The sequence below is a fragment of the Rutidosis leptorrhynchoides genome, chromosome 4 (genome assembly GCF_046630445.1).
Source record: "Rutidosis leptorrhynchoides isolate AG116_Rl617_1_P2 chromosome 4, CSIRO_AGI_Rlap_v1, whole genome shotgun sequence".
NCBI lineage: Eukaryota > Viridiplantae > Streptophyta > Magnoliopsida > Asterales > Asteraceae > Rutidosis > Rutidosis leptorrhynchoides.
The window spans coordinates 589,138,618-589,156,370 of NC_092336.1; positions in this window are offsets into that span (position 1 = coordinate 589,138,618).

Sequence of the window (17,753 nt, forward strand, 5' to 3'; positions counted from 1 at the left end):
ATTATTGCAACTAATTTCGAGCTCAACCACTATATGATTAATTTTATTATCGGTGTCCCTCATAAAATCTCACGTATTCCTAAATTATTCACGTTCAATAATCTAGTAAAAGCTATTAATCAATTTAACTGTCATTAGTTAATCAATAACTTCCGTGATCTAACAATCAATAAGCTTTAATAATGGTGGATCTTAGCTAGACATAAAATTGTGTAATTTTAAATTAATTGTTGTTAACCAAAAGATCGCAATCCATCACCTAGGTTCATGCATCTAAGCGAATACTAAATATTTAGCTACTCATGGTAAAGCAAATAACAAATAAATAAGAAGAACAAATAAGCATGAACAATGAATTGAATAAAGAACAAAATTATAAAAGTTAAATAAGAGATTAAACTAACCAAACTTGATGTAACAAATTTAACCCTTGCAAAACAATGTAGAAAAGCTAATAAATTCGTAATCAATGTTGCTGTGAAAGAAAATTCGTAAATAAAACTGCTTGCTCTAAATTTGGGTAAAAATCGTCTATTTATAGGAGCTGGAAAAACAGCTGAAACCTCCTCGTGTCGTGATCCGCGACAACACCATCGCGATACGCGATGAACCAGGACGCGACAAATCTACTTGAAACGCGACAGAATGGTCAGTTTGGCTTCTTTTCCAAGTCGTGTTCTAATGCACTTCATCACGTATCACGATGACCAAAACGTGATAAACCTCATCCTGAAGCGATGGAAACTGATTTTGTGCCCCGTCACGTTTATCTTCAACTCTAACTTCGTTTTGGCTATATCTTCAATAAAATCAACAATAATGAGCCAATGAACCATATCTTGACACTTTCTTCATTTTAAACTCAAATAACTCGATATCTCAATCAAAGTCTTCAAAATACCAGCAAATGGAACAAGATAACACCCAAAATATATGTACGAAAATGGCGTTATCAGTAACAGACAACATAACAATCAGATTATCAATGGAAATCATTTCTTTAGAACAAGAAATAACCTACAAGAACAATGAGTTCTTGGATGAAGAAGGTTTTGATCTTTGATGCCTTGATGTTGAGCCTCTTCCAAGAGCTTGGATTTCTCCAATATTGCTCCCAAAATTCGTCTCTGTACTCTCTGGTTAGTATATGGTAAACTGGTCTTCGATCAGTAGCTTTTTAAAGTGGAGAAAGTAGGTCAGAAAGCCAAAAGTAGGCTAAAACCTACTTCTGGACGGCGTCCTGGCTTTTGGACGGCGTCCCATTGTTAAGGCTTGGACGGCGTCCCACAATCTTGGACGGCGTCCAAGTGTGAAAATCTGGACGGCGTCCCATGTGTTTGGACGGCGTCCCATTGTACTGAAGTTTACTGTTTCATTTTCTTGCAATCTTACTTCAAATGGACGAAGTCCCAATCATCTTGAAGCCTTGTTTTACCATTTTAGAGCGCTAATTTGACTTTAACTTATAACGGGATCAACCACAGTCATAAATCATCAAAACTCTTTACAAATCACTCTCCGATACAAATTTGCATATCTTGGCCTATCACTTGTAGAAACGCTTTCATTATCCTTGATTCGAGAGTATTTTACACGATATTACGATAGATATATATAATGTTATTGAGCAATATCAAAACACCCCACACTTAAACCTTGCTTGTCCTCAAGCAATTCTTTCTTTACAAAGTAGAACAATATCAAACATACTTACACAATATAGATTACAAACATTACACAAATCACTCGAAGCACACGAAATACACACGTTCTTTTGAAACGCAACTCACGCTATATGAAACACACGCTTTAAGTATAACACACCTTTATTGTAATCACACTCACGCTATATACACAATGAAAACACACACACACATTTCTGAGAGATTAGAGCCAAGTATCCGAAAAATTTGATCCTAGGGAAATCAGGACCTTGATGAAAACGTTTTTAATGGTTTTGAAAATATCAGGCTAGTTTTAATACTAGGCACGTTTTCCGATTTTGTCAAATTTTCTGAATTTTGAAAAATGAGTGCGGGTTTCCCGCTACTGGTCAAGCCAATCCCTCCCACGGTACCTAACATCATGAGATGTTGGTAAGAAAATAATGTGATTAGGAGGATACACATTACGTCCAGATATCATTGACAATTATGAGGTAATCATCTAATCCGTTAAATCAATCATACAGATTGAGGCTCATCAGGCTTAAAAGCTAATATCTTACCTTTCCGGAGGTTATCCACTGGAAATCTAATCAATTCACTAACATTTTGTGTATCATGGTGCGCTTCCCATTTGGCCAGCAATTCTCCCTCATTGAGAAAAGCTTTGACTACCAGTTTCCCTGTTTGATGTTGAGGCCTGGTAGATTTCCAGTCAATTTTAGAAATGACTTTTCAAGATTTTTCGTCACCCTACAGCTGGTCTGGACTACAACTTCTGAAACAAATCAGCAAGTGTGTCGTTCGGAAGATTTACTTCCTTGAGGATGGAATAGATACATCCTATTGGTCATTAGAAGTGGTCGGACGCAACATTGTCCTTGTTAGGAGAAATAATGAGGATCGTCCTTAGGGTTTTCGATCTGGCGCGAGATCCGGTTTCCGACCACGTTATACAATCACCGCTCTCTCACGGTTTACACTCGTTTTGGTACAAGTGACCTACAAGTTAGCTCTACTAAACTAGTAGGATTTTCATTCAAATAATTGAATGATAGTACAACTTCAAAGACTATTAATAATTTAAAACATAACTCAACATTTCTTTTCTAGTTTTAGAACACAATGTATGTAAAATGGTTTTGGACCATTTTTGTTTCTAAGGCTACCTGAAAAATTTAAAATTTTTATCATAAACGCCTTAATTTTTGTAAAACGAATTCTCGATAAATTTCTATCTCCCACCCCACACTTAAGATCATGCAAGGCCCTCATTGCATGAAATCAGAAAAATGATTAAATTTAGAGGGCAAAGTGATAGGGTGTTTTTAAAAATTTTCAAATTTTTGACCTGTAAATCGTGGAATATGTAGACGAATGCCGCTGAACTTACTGCCAGCATAAGAGCATCGTCCATTCCTCGATTATCAACATACATACATCATAATATCAAATGTTGCTGAACTTAATAACAGTCTTTGAAGTTCAACCACGCTGCACAAAATAACAAACTACACAAATAATAATAAAAATAACGGTGTTTTTACAACCACAACCATTTATCAAACCACACGATTAGTTAATATTACAAACCAAATATTGTTTTAATACACACCATAACAAATAACTAGATTGTTTGAAAATGTAACAAGATGATCAAAGGCTCGCAGGCCTTCAGTTATCGTAAGGCCAAAAGTAGTTTTCTGAGCCATCTCTGCTTCGGCGTCCTCGTGGGTATTCCTGCTCAAATCGGCTCCTGGCATCCTGCATCGCATCGTTAGTATTATAAATTGGGTAAGGAGGAGGTGGGTGTTCTGGATCAGTGTAGTATTGGGGTGTCAGACGTGTTGTGCCATAGTACTGATCGGGGTTGGAATAATATAACTCGGTGTTATGGTTATTCCAATCAATACCATAATTGTTCCATCCCTGGTTATGTACTTGAGCAATCTGGCGTTGCTCCATATCTTGCTGACCCAACCTAATACTGTTCATACTATTGACCAAATCATCCCAACCAGATTGAGACGGATACCAAGGACCTTGACCTTGAACATTTGTCTGGGCTTCCATTTCTGCTTCTTCCTCTACCTGCTGTTCCTGCTGCACGTTTGCTCCACTACTACTCGCGCCACCTACCACAAAAGGCACTAAATGCCCATTTCCATCCTTCATAAGAATTTCAGCGTTGATATAAGAAATTTTCTTTAATGGTTTCATGACGTTAGTACACTCCATCAATCGGCTGAAATCTATGTTGAAGTGACGAGCAATCCTCGTGATATAGTGGCCTCCAAGAAGCGGCTTTTCTCTCACTAAGTAAACTAGCTAAACCACTCATTTACTTCTCCAAATTTTGAATTAAGGCTTGTTGGTTCCTAAATTGGTGTTCATTTTTCTCGTTCATTTGATTTATGTTTGTAACAAGCTGGGTTTGTGATGCAATCAACTTTTCCAGCATACTCTCCAAATTTGACCTTTTTTCCTCCTGTTGGAGTTTTTGATAAAAACCCGGAGTTTGTTATTGGAACCCACTACTTGACCCTTGTTGGTAATTAGAATTTTGACCTTGAGGGTTGTAGGGGTTGTTGAAGTTCCGGTTAAACTGAGCTCTTCCTTGAAATTGATTATTATTTCTTTGGCTTATGAAAGCCACTTCTTCTTTTTGTGCCATTGTTAGACCGGCATCACAATATTTTCCTAAATGGAGACCACCACAATATTCACAACCTACTTTCATACTATGGATTTCCTTGGTGATTTTGTCCATGTTTCGAGCAACACCGTCTATTTTTACACTTAGGGAACTAAGGTCATCGTAAGCACCGGCGCTTTGGACTTGAGCATTACGAGTAATTGGTCGTTCTTGATGCCACTCATGAGAATAATTGTCTAGCTTCTCGATTATCTCATAAGCCTCTTGCTCGGTTTAGTCCATAAGTGAACCTTCGGACGCTTGATCAATGGAATTCGGGTTGCAACATCACAACCCTTGTAAAAGATTTGGACTTTTTGGAAGGTATCCAAACTATGGTTTGGACAACCTCTTAGCATTTTAGAAAATCAATTCCATGCTTCGTACAAGGTTTCCATCGGCTTTTGACAGAATTGGGTAATTTCGTGTTGGAGTCTCGTGGACTTAGATGCTGGAAAATATTTCTTAAGAAATTTTTCCAACATACCATCCCAAGTTTCTATCGTAGCCTCGGCCAATGAATCTAACCAACTTCGTGCTTCCCCGTGGAGTGTCCATGGGAAAAGTCTTAAAAATATGGTCTGGTCAGTGTCTGGTTTAAGTTTGAAAAGAAGACATATCTCTTGAAAGAGACGAATATGTTCGTTTGCATCTTCATTTGGACCACCACTAAATTGACACCTGTTATTAATCATTTGGAGAATAGGTCCTTTTATTTCAAAATTTACCTCACCAGTGGGCGGAGTAATGGCACTACCTTGTCCGGTTCGGGTTGCCTTCATCTTGGCTGCCATTGATTGTCTTTGTATCACCGGTCTTGCTTCTCCTTCCATTTCAAATTTTGGAGGAGGAACGGGCTCACCAAATTCGGAATATTTCGGCTTGGTTGTACTTGATTCCGACTCAAAAGTTTCCTGCTTTGTTGAAGATTCAAAAAGTTCAAGTACTTCTTTCGGGATCCTACCAAGCTTTCTATCAGGTTCCGTAAGCGGTGTAAGTAATGGAGAATCTGAACTTCGGGTATGTGTCATATGCAATCTAGAATCTGTCAATCACACAACTAACAAAAACTATTAAATGCATCGATTCTATAAGTTTAAAAATCAAAGACTATTAATAATTTAAAATAATTAAGAAACTACTTAATCACAAATTAGTCAATAATTCTATTTTGACACAAAACTGTCCCCGACAGCGGCGCCAAAAACTTGATGTGAGAAATCAGGTATATAAATTATTGTATGAAAAAATACCGGTTAAAAAGACTGTTACACACTAACGGGCAGTGTACCCGATCGTGTAGTAGTATAAATAATGGTTTAGTTCCGTGTATCGTTCCAAGGACAGTTGTATTAGACAAACTAGAATTAGAAACTATATTATGATTAACTAAATAAATGAAACTTAAATGTACAAGATATTATGTTTTTGTGGCTATTTAACGATTTAGCCAAATCAGAGAAGGTTAAAAAGTAAAAACAATATTTTTGGTCTTTTAAGTTTATAATGAAAACAAGTGCAAAGAAAGCAAGTAAGATAGTTTGATTTGGATCAAAGAGATGAAATGTTCATCTAGATATTTTACCCTCGGTATTGGATGTAAGTTTTGCTATTAAGGCCTGATTGAATGATTATGTGTATAAGTTATCTAATAGGTTCACTAAGAGTTCTCTTAAATAAACACGTAAACACAATTACAAGATCAAGGGTTCCCTTTTCTCTAAAGTTCTCGTGTTTGTAATCAAATAACTATGAAAAATGCTAATCACCTAAATCGACCCGCCAAGAGTTCTCTTTAGCGAGTACTCAAACTAGAAGTACTAAGTGAGGGTTCCCTATTACCTAGACCTTTTCGTTTGTGACTAGTTGATTAGCAAGATCAAAGACTTAAATAACAATTGTCTTTACGTTCGCTCTACACAATTCATTCCTATATCGTTTAATCGTATTGATCTAATTTACCCCCTTGGTCCGGTTTAGTAAACAATCAATCTAAGATAAGTTGATTGTAAATCAATATGATACATCAACAAGAGTTCTCTTTATCAACAACATATCAATTAACTAGATACAAATGATTAAACATCAATAAGCATGGTTCTTTAATTCAAGCTTCAATCTTTCACACATAGTACATACAATCAATAGGATTATATCCAATACCTCGGTTATTAATCTAGACAAACATTATAGAAACTAGTCAACAATCATGGTAACAGACAACATAACAATCAGATTATCAATGGAAATCATTGCTTTAGAACAAGAAATAACCTACAAGAACAATGAGTTCTTGGATGAAGAAGGTTTTAATCTTTGATGCCTTGATGTTGAGCCTCTTCCAAGAGCTTGGAGTTCTCCAATATTGCTCCCAAAATTCGTCTCTGTACTCTCTGGTTCGTATATGGTAAACTGGTCTTCAATCAGTAGCTTTTTAAAGTGGAGAAATTAGGTCAGAAAGCCAAAAGTAGGCTGAAACCTACTTCTGGATGGCGTCCTGGCTTTTGGACGGCGTCCCATTGTTAAGGCTTGGACGGCATCCCACAATCTTGGACGGCGTTCAAGTATGAAAATCTGGACGGCGTCCCATTGTACTGAAGTTTACTGTTTCGTTTTCTTGCAATCTCACTTCAAATGGACGAAGTCCCAACCATCTTGAAGCCTTGTTTTACCATTTTAGAGCGATAATTTGACCTTAACTTATAACGGGATCAACCACGGTCATAAATCATCAAAACTCTTTACAAATCACTCTCCGATACAAATTTGCATATCTTGGCCTATCACTTGTAGAAACGCTTTCATTATCCTTGATTCGAGAGTATTTTACACGATATTGCGATACATATATATAATGTTATTGAGCAATATCAGTGGGTAAAAAGGTCACATCTCTCGTGATTGCCCCAACTCACCTTCCACACCCAAATTTACTTGTTTCAATTGTGGTAAAGAAGGGCACAAGAGGCCCGAGTGTCCCGAGTTGCGCAATGATAATGTTAAGTGGTTAGAAAAGGCGGCGGGTATGGCTAGGGGTCGAAATTATTTGATGACCAATGATGAAGCCAAACAATCGAATGAAGTTGTCTCAGGTACTTTCATGGTTAACTCTAATCCGGCACGAATCCTATTTGATAGTGGTGCCAATTTATCGTTTGTTTCTCCAAGATTCGTGCCTAAGTTAAATAAACCGCTAGTTAAGTTAAGTCGCCCGGTAGAAGTTGAAATAGCGGATGGTAAGACGGCGCTAGTGGTTGATGTGTGTAAAAATTGTAACATTGTGCTTGGTGCCGAAAGTTTTAAAATCGATCTCATTCCGATGACTTTGGGTGATTTTGATATCGTCGTTGGTATGGATTGGCTCGATTGTTATAGAGCCGATATCGCATGCCATGATAAGTTTATTCGGGTAAAGACCCCAAGTGGGGAAGAGTTAATTATTCATGGCGATAAACGAAGAAGACTTGTGCCGATATGTTCTTTTTCACGAGCACGTCGTTTTCTTGTTAGTGGTGGCATGGCTTTTCTTGCCCATATCGTTGATACTCGTGATGAGCCACCACCTATTCGTGAAATTCTGGTGGTTAGTGAATTCGAAGACGTTTTTTCGGACGAGTTACCGGGTGTTCCGGCGGAAAGACAAGTTGAATTTCGCATTGAGTTGGTTCCGGGAGCTACTCCCATTGTTAAAACTCCTTATCGTTTAGCACCGACAGAAATGCAAGAGTTGTTAAATCAAAACCAAGAGTTGCTTGAAAAAGGTTTTATTCGACCGAGTGCTTCGCCATGGGGCGCTCCGATTTTATTTGTGAAGAAGAAGGATGGTAGTATGCGGATGTGCATCGATTACCGGGAGTTGAATAAAGTGACGATCAAGAATCGTTATCCATTGCCTCGGATTGACGATTTGTTTGACCAACTCCAAGGTGCGATGTATTTTTCAAAGATTGACCTGCGGTCTGGCTATCATCAAATGCGGGTCCGTGAGGAAGATATTGAGAAGACAGCTTTTCGAACTCGTTATGGGCATTTTGAGTTTATAGTTATGCCTTTCGATCTTACGAATGCACCGGTGGCATTCATGGACCTTATGAACCGAGTGTGCCAACCTATGTTGGATAAGTCTGTGATTGTGTTCATTGACGACATACTAGTCTACTCGAAAAGTATGAACGAACATGAACATCATTTGCGTGAGGTATTGAAGACATTACGAAAGGAGAAGTTGTATGCTAAGTTCTCAAAATGTGAATTTTGGCTAAGTGAGGTTCAATTCCTTGGCCACATTGTGAACAAAGACGGTATTCAAGTAGATCCGGGGAAGATTGAGACGGTGAAGAGTTGGAGACAACCGACTACGCCTACGGAGGTATGAAGTTTTCTCGGATTGGCCAGTTATTATCGTCGGTTTATCCAAGACTTTTCTAAGATCGCTTCTTCGTTGACGAAATTGACGAGGAAGAACGCGAAGTTTAATTGGGAGAACGAGCAAGAAATTGCTTTTCAATTGTTAAAAGAGAAGTTGTGTCAAGCTCTGGTGTTAGTGTTTCCGGAAGGAGTGGAAGACATGACGGTTTATTGTGATGCTTCGTTAAATGGGCTCGGGTGTATTCTAATGCAAAGAGGTAAAGTCATCGCTTATGCCTCTCGACAATTAAAGGAACACGAAACGAGATATCTGACTCATGATCTTGAGTTGGCGGCGGTGGTACATACGTTGAAAATTTGGCGCCACTACTTTTATGGTGTCAAGAGTACAATATATTCGGATCATAAGAGTTTGAAACATCTCTTTAATCAACGAGATTTGAATTATCGTCAATGTAGGTGGTTGGACGTGGTGAAAGATTATGATTGTGAAATACTTTATCTTCCGGGCAAGGCGAATGTGGTCGCGGATGCGTTAAGTCAAAAGAGTCATCACCCGACGTTACGATTGGGATTGTTACGTATGATTATTACTAACGATTTTCTTGAAAAACTTGGTGTGATTCAAATAGAGGCTTACGTTCACAACAAGCATGCGGAACGAATTGTGGGACAATCGAAATTCATTACTATGGATTCGCGTGGTTTGTTGTCTTTTCAAGGAAGAGTGTGGGTGCTGAAGATGGGTGATTATCAACAAGTGTTACTTGATGAAGCACATAAGTCAAAATATTCCATTCATCCGGGCGCGACGAAAATGTACCTTGATTTAAGGAAAGATTATTGGTGGCCGGGCATGAAACGTGATGTTGTGAAGTATAATGAGCAATGCGTCACGTGTTTTCAAGTTAAAGCCGAGCACCAAAAGTCGTATGGTAAGTTACAACCGTTAGAAATTCCGAAGTGGAAATGGGAGCACATTACCATGGATTTCATCACAAAGTTACATAAAACGGCGAGAACCCAATTTGATTCGATTTGGGTTATAGTTGATCGGTTGACGAAAAGTGCTTTGTTTCTTCCCATTCGGGAAGCGATATCGTCGGAGACCTTGGCTAAGTTGTTTATCAAGGAAGTCATCTCTCAACACGGTGTTCCTATATCTATTATTTCGGATCGAGATACCCGTTTTACATCTCAGTTTTGGGAAAAGTTTCATGAAGGTATGGGTACGCAATTGAAGTTGAGCACGGCGTATCATCCTCAAACGGCCGGTCAAACCGAACGTACGAACCAAACTTTGGAGGATATGTTACGGGCGTGTATTATTGATTTTGGTGGTAGTTGGGACGAGCACTTACCTTTGGTGGAATTCTCGTACAATAATAGTTATCATACTAGTATCGGGATGCCACCTTATGAGATGCTTTATAGGCGTAGGTGTCGAACCCCAATTTGTTGGGGTGAAGTGGGTCAAAAGGAAATCGGGAGTACCGATTTGGTGTTAGAGACGAATAGCAAGATTGATATGATTCGACAGCATTTGAAAAAGGCTCAAGATAGGCAAAAGTCGTATGCCGACAAACGTAGACGAACGATCGAATTTCAAGAAGGTGACATGGTGATGCTTAAGGTTTCACCATGGAAAGGTATTATCCGATTTCGAAAACGGGGAAAGTTAGCTTCTTGGTTTATTGGGCCATTAAAGGTTTTAGCTCGTGTTGGTGAAGTCACGTATCGTTTAGAATTACCCAAAGAGCTTGCGGGGATCCATAATACATTTCATGTTTTCCATCTCCGTAAGTGTCTTGCGGATGATTCATCTTGGGTGCCATTAGACGAGATCGAGCTAAATAATAAGTTAGAGTATATTGAAGAACCGATTGCCATACTTGATGAGAAGGTCAAAAGGTTGAGACATAAAGAGGTTAGGACTTTTAAAGTTCAATGGCGTCATAGTAAGGGTTCCGAGTTTACTTGGGAGCCCGAAGAGTTTGTGTTGGTTTATCTTCCTTCTTGTCATGCGGCTTGGATCGCGAGGACGCGCTCTGATTCAAATGGGGGAGAGTTGTAAGACCCGTTTATTTGTAGTATACATAAGTGTAGTTAATATACTTGAAGTGGGGTTTTGGTTGTACATATTAAAAAGGAATACAGAAACTGGTCTGGGCGTTTGGCGCGCCGCGCCATTATGCTGTGACAGCTCACTTCCTCTTTTAAATAGATATTTTAAGGGCAAATTGGTAAAATCACTTGAAACCCGAATTTAAAGCCCTAGATCAGTAGTGGAACCTCATTTACTCCATTTTCCATCTACCTTATCTTCTTCCATTAAATCTTAGTGAGAGAAAGGGTTTCTAGTGTGAGAGAGCTCAAAACAAAGAAGAATGAGGTTGAATCGGGTCTAAGTGCAAGCATTAAAGTTGTTCATCTATCCTCTAGCTACGTTTTGATCATAGTGGTATGCTCTAATCTTGATTTCCTAATTTAATTTTGTGAAAGGGTTGGTGTTAGGGTTAATGGTGAACTTAAAACCCACTTTGTTAGTAAATTGGGTGTTTTGGGTGAATTTGGGTCATGTAGACTCAAAGATGACTAACTAGGGTTTTCATAGTGTTAAATTGATGTTATGAACTCAAATTAGTTAGTAAATTGCTAGCACACCTATATATGTGTAAATGGGTGATGTGTGGGTTAGTGGATGACCCGAAATGGGTGTGTTGACCTTAAATTGGTCAAATGGGTCAAAATGGACCTAAGTTAGTTAATGTTTGTGATTAATGCATAAACCTTGTGTTGAAGTATGTTTTAAACCTATCTTGGCTAATATTAGGGTTTTGGTGTGAGTTGACCCGATTTTAGGGTAAGTGTCCAAATGGGTCGAAATGACTTAGTAATGGTGAGTGTTGTGAGTTTGACCAACTTGAATGGTTGATTGATTATATGTACATTATAATAGGTGCATTACCTTGAAGATTCAAGCTTGGTTTATTGATTCACCGAAGGCGTAATGTGAGTGGAATAAGTATACATGTACGTATATGATGTGTTTACTTGTAGAAATGGATATGTGTTGTCCAAGTTAGTGATATATGCGTTGTACGCTAACGGTTTTAAGAACAGATATATGTTGTCCAATTTAGTGTTATATGTGTTGTACACTAATGATTTATGAATGGATATTTGTTGTCCAATTTAGTGTTATATGTGTTGTACACTAACGATTTTATAAACGGATATGTGTTGTCCAAGGGTTAGTGATATATGTGTTGTGCACTAACGGTTGTTATGAACACCGATGGGAAATTTGAGTACCATTTCTATTACGATTGGTTAACCATGGTTGTATGAATTGTGTATTAGCATATTCAATTATGAACTATATGCTTTTGTTATTGCTAGCTCAATGTGAATTGCGGTTATTGGTATATGCATAATGTTTTGCATGGTTGTCGAATTGCTAGCTTGTGTACGGTATTGTGTAAGTGTTTGCAAGTAGATATATTATATATGTATGTGTATAATTATTGCATTCACTAAGCTTTGCTTACCCTCTCGTTCTTTACCATTTTATAGGTTCGGTTGTGGACAAGGGTAAGGGCATTATTTTGAAATAGAGTTCCCGCCTTGTTGATAGGGGATGCCTTCTGGAAGTGTTAGCTTCTAGGAGTTTGACCGAGACTTGGGTAGTTTAACCCCAAACACCATGCTCGTTGAGTCGTTTGGCATTTAAACTTTTTGGTGGTCGAAACTCGTGATTATGTATTAAACTTGTAATTTGGATCGTGTGGGCTCCGCTTTGTTAAACTCATTTTATGTTTGAATCGTGTTAGTTTTACATGTTTGAATATGTGGTTAAAAGCGTTTTGTCTAATTATGTCGGGAAGTGGCCGATCTTTTTCGCAAAAATGGAAAAATGGGACAGACCGTTTTGGCGCGCCGCGCGGCCATATGGCGAGCCGCGCCATTAGCTGAACAGAGAAATAAATTATTATTTTTTTGTGACATTTTAAGCGGGTTTGTTCGTGGTTTGGTTTGGGTTGTTACATTTATCATAATCAATCATTTCCAATAATATAATAGACCACAAGATACTTATATTTCGAAAACAATTTGTGCTGGTCTGCTCACTGCTTTAAAATTCATTCATATGAAGAACACTGGCTAGGAATGAAAAACAATCTTACCAACGGTAGCTAATGCAGCGTGCAATGCAAAACTATCTCACCGATGGTAGCTAATAAAACAATCTCAACAACGGTAGCTAATGCAGCATGCAATGCAAAACTATCTCACCGTAAACAATCTCAACAACGGTAGCTAATACAGCGTGCAATGCAAAACTATCTCACCGTAAACAATCTCAACAACGGTAGCTAATGCAGCGTGCAATGCAAAAATATCTCACCGTAAACAATCTCAACAACGGTAGCTAATGCAGCGTGCAATGCAAAACTATCTCACCGTAAACAATCTCAACAACGGTAGCTAATGTAGCGTGCAATGCAAAACTATCTCACCGTAAACAATTTCAACAACGATAGCTAATGCAGCGTGCAATGCAAAACTATCTCACCGATGGTAACTAATGTAATCTTTATAGAAATCGAACCACTGAATCCAAATAATTCTATCATAGAATGTAGTTTTGAGTACTTATGTCTATTTCATCAAACATTTCTAAGAACAGTTCATGTATTCTCAGTTCAAAAATATATCTAAAAAAAACATTTAATAAAACAGTTATAAAAACAGCGCATGTATTCTCAGTCCCAAAAATGTAAAGAGTAAAAGGAAATCAAATGAACTCACGCATAAAATTTTTGTAAAAACAGTTAATAAAGTTATGCATGAATTCACAGTCCAAAAATATAGTGAGAAAAAAAGAGCAAATGAACTCACAATACTGTATTTTGTAGTAATTATGCATATGATGGCATTGAACAAGTGCAAGGTTGGCCTCGGATTTACGAACCTATATCAAGTATATATATTAACACATATGATCGTATTTGAACAATTTACGTATATTATTATTAATAATATACTTGTTATATTATATGTTATTTAGATAAATTTTAATATATTTAATATATTTATATATACTAATATTTATCATTCATTATAGCATATTAATAATTAAAATTTATTTTAAAGTTTATATATGATAAAAAAATATATGTTTATATATTGATCGATATATATATATATATATATATATATATATATATATATATATATATATATATATATATATATATATATATATATATATATATATATATATATATATATATATATATATATATATATATATATTAATTTAATATCATTTTGATAATAAGAATATAACGATATGTAATATTAATATTATTGTAATGTATTTTTATATAAAAATATCTATTTATAAAAATACTGAAAATGATAAGAATGATAATAATAATGGTAGTAATAATAGTAATAATGATAATTTAAAATGATAAATTTTCTTTAATAATATAATGATAACATAGTAGTAGTAATAATAATAATAATAATAATAATAATAATAATAATAATAATAATAATAATAATAATAATAATAATAATAATAATAATAATAATAATAATAATAATAATAATAATAATAATAATAATAATAATAACAATAACCGTGTTAATAATAATCAGTTTTATCATAAGTTTCATGTTAAATTTTCTAATTTCATAACAACAACTCCTATAATTTAAATTCATAACCATTTTCATAAATTTACCATATTAACTTGTATTATAGATTTTATAATATTAATGTTATTAACATGCTCCAATTCGTGTTAATAATAATAACAATAATAATAATACTAATAATAATAATATTAGTAATGCTAATACTAATAATTCCTAAATGATAATACTAATAATAATAATGATAATAATGTAAATTATATTAATGATATTGATAATCATATTAATTATATTAACATCATAATACTTATATTAATATTATTAAAAATAATAATAATAACACTAAATGATAATACTTAATCATATATCAACATTAATTAATATTATTAATATTAATATTGACACTAATAATAATGGTAATAACAATAATAATAATACTCATAATTGTAATCATAATCATAATAATAATAATAAATGATAATAATAATAATAATAAAAGTAATAATGAAATCAAGTAACTACCTCAAAATAGGCTTTAAAAAAAATAACGACCCAGCTGGGACTCGAACCCGCGATCTCTAGCTAACCCGAAAATCCTTCAAACCATTCAGCTGTTACTCTATTTCTGATTTAACTCACAACATAAATTATTTAACTTAAACCTCTGTATTCTTCTTCCCTTAACAAATTTAATCGAACAGAGAACACAGAAGGGCGATTCAATCATATGATGTTCAACCAACGATTTAAAACAGATCCAGTACGCAACGACTAATGTTATCTGCTAACTAGATCAATCCTTAACAGCTTCAAAAATGAAATACATCGAATAACAGTGATAATATTCCATAATTGAACTCAAAAATCTAACTTAAAATCTAACGAGTTTTACATTATGATTTCTTCTTGAGACCTGCTTCAAATCACTACTATAATACTCGTGTATTATCAATTGAACCTAAAACATCCTAAAATTTTCGAATTTGGTCAATTAAAATTCGGTTGACTTTTTCTTCATCTACTTTGACTTCGAAATTCTTGATCGTTCTTTCGAATTAGTTTTTGTAACTTTGAAGAAAGTTTCAAGTAATGATTTAGAATGTTTCTGCATTTCCACTTTTCTTCAACTTGCCTTGAATCAAATTTATGTCTGAATGGTTTCGGTATATGACAGAATGAAGAACAGAAAAGAAAGAAAATAAATAAATAAAGAATCCGAATGATTAATTAGCTGAGGAGGATTATAAGGTGCGGTTTGTATGTTAAATTCCAAAATTAATTGATCAAAGTCATCATGTAGGGTTGGTGATGGAAGAAAGCAAGGTCACGAGCAGAATAGAAAGGCAGAAAAAAAAATGAATCTGATCATTGATTACGCGTAATTTATGTCTCTTTATTTTATTTATTTTATATTTAATTAATATTAATAATTAATAATTATATTAATAATTATATTATTAATAATAAGAATACCAATAATAATACTAATAGAAATAATAATAATATTAATAATATTAATAATAATAATATCAAAATAATACTAATAATAATGATAATTTTATTAATATTAATAACTCATAATATTTAAATCACAACTAAATTTTAAATTTTTAATCATTCTTATAATAATTTTTATATTTAAAATCTTTATTTTGATATTCATAATCTTAAAATTTTTATACTTATAATTATAACAATAATAATGATCATAATATTAATAATACTATTATTGATATTAATAATAATAATAAATATAATAACAACAATATTATTATAATAACTATATTTTAACTTGTTATTACATATATTAACATTATATATTATTAATTATGAAATATTTAATATTTACATATATAATATATATTTTATATTTACAATTTAACAATATACATAAACACATTTTTAATACACGTTGCAAGTTATTTATATAATTATTTCTAACAATTTATATTCCAACACTTATCAATCAAATTCTTTTATATCGAAAAACATTTTAGATATTATGAAAACTAAATAATTAACACATCAAAAGACACATGGAAATTATGATAAGGCACACATCAAAAGTTAAGCAGGAATCTTCACTAACTTTTGTCTAACTCTCGATAATTGACACATTGTTCTCACCTATAGATCACTTTACCATTTCTTCCGAATATTGTTAAAAAGAACAGACTTCTTAAATCACAGTGGACCTCACAACAGAGACCCGTAATCATCTCACAATGTATCTAAAAATTTAATCATTTGATATTATCTTTTAATTCCGTCGATAAATATATTAAACATATATTGAAACAGATACGTTCATGTAAAGTATTATACATCTAATACTTTGTTAACATTTTCAAGTTATAATATTTATACACATATGTATATATATGTATATATATATATATATGTATATATATATATATATGTATATATATATATATATATGTATATATATATATATATATATATATATATATATATATATATATATATATATATATATATATATATATATATATATATATTCATATCCATATATATAATTGTTCATGAATCATCGAAATTTGGTCGAGGTTAAATGAATACATGAACACAGTTCAAAATTTTTGAGACTTAACATTACAAACTTTGCTTATCGTGTCGAAATCATATAAAGATTAAGTTTAAATTTGGTCAGAAATTTCCGGGTCGTCACATAAACTCTTCCGTCCTCGACGTACTCGAAATTTTACCACGAGATGACGCTCCTGCGTCCGACGAAGCCAACTGTTTTTGGGCTTTCTTTGCTCTATCACGTCCCATTGGACATTGCATCGGAACTTCACCAAACAACTCGGCCTCATCAAAGTCTTGACTGAGGCTTATCGGGTCTCCTTGAGTTCCACCAACACCCGTAGTATCCACGTGATAATCATCTTGATGCTGAGCTCTAGCAGTTGGATCATTTGGCATGATCCACTTCGGATGTTGTATCAAGAAAAAAAAAAGGCATCCTTGTTAACAAAAGTCTTCCCGTATGTATCAAAATAAGATTGCACCGCAGATTTGTAAACGTCTTCATCATTTGCTCCACTACGCCAATTATCTTTAATATCCTTATAAAATGGCAAAAACTCCGTACATGACTTGTTTAAATCTCGCCACTTTGAAGATAAAGAATATTCGTTTCTTACCCATCCAAACTCGTTATTATTAAACTTTTCCATTGTCGTGCCCCAAAAACTTTGGGGCTTTTGTGATCTCCCAACAATAGGATTTTCCGAAGTATCAGAAAAACATTCCGCTAACCACTCAATCTCTTTTTGCGACCACCCTCTTGCGTTCTTTTTGCTTGGTTCTTTTCCCGCTTTCCCTATAAATATTAA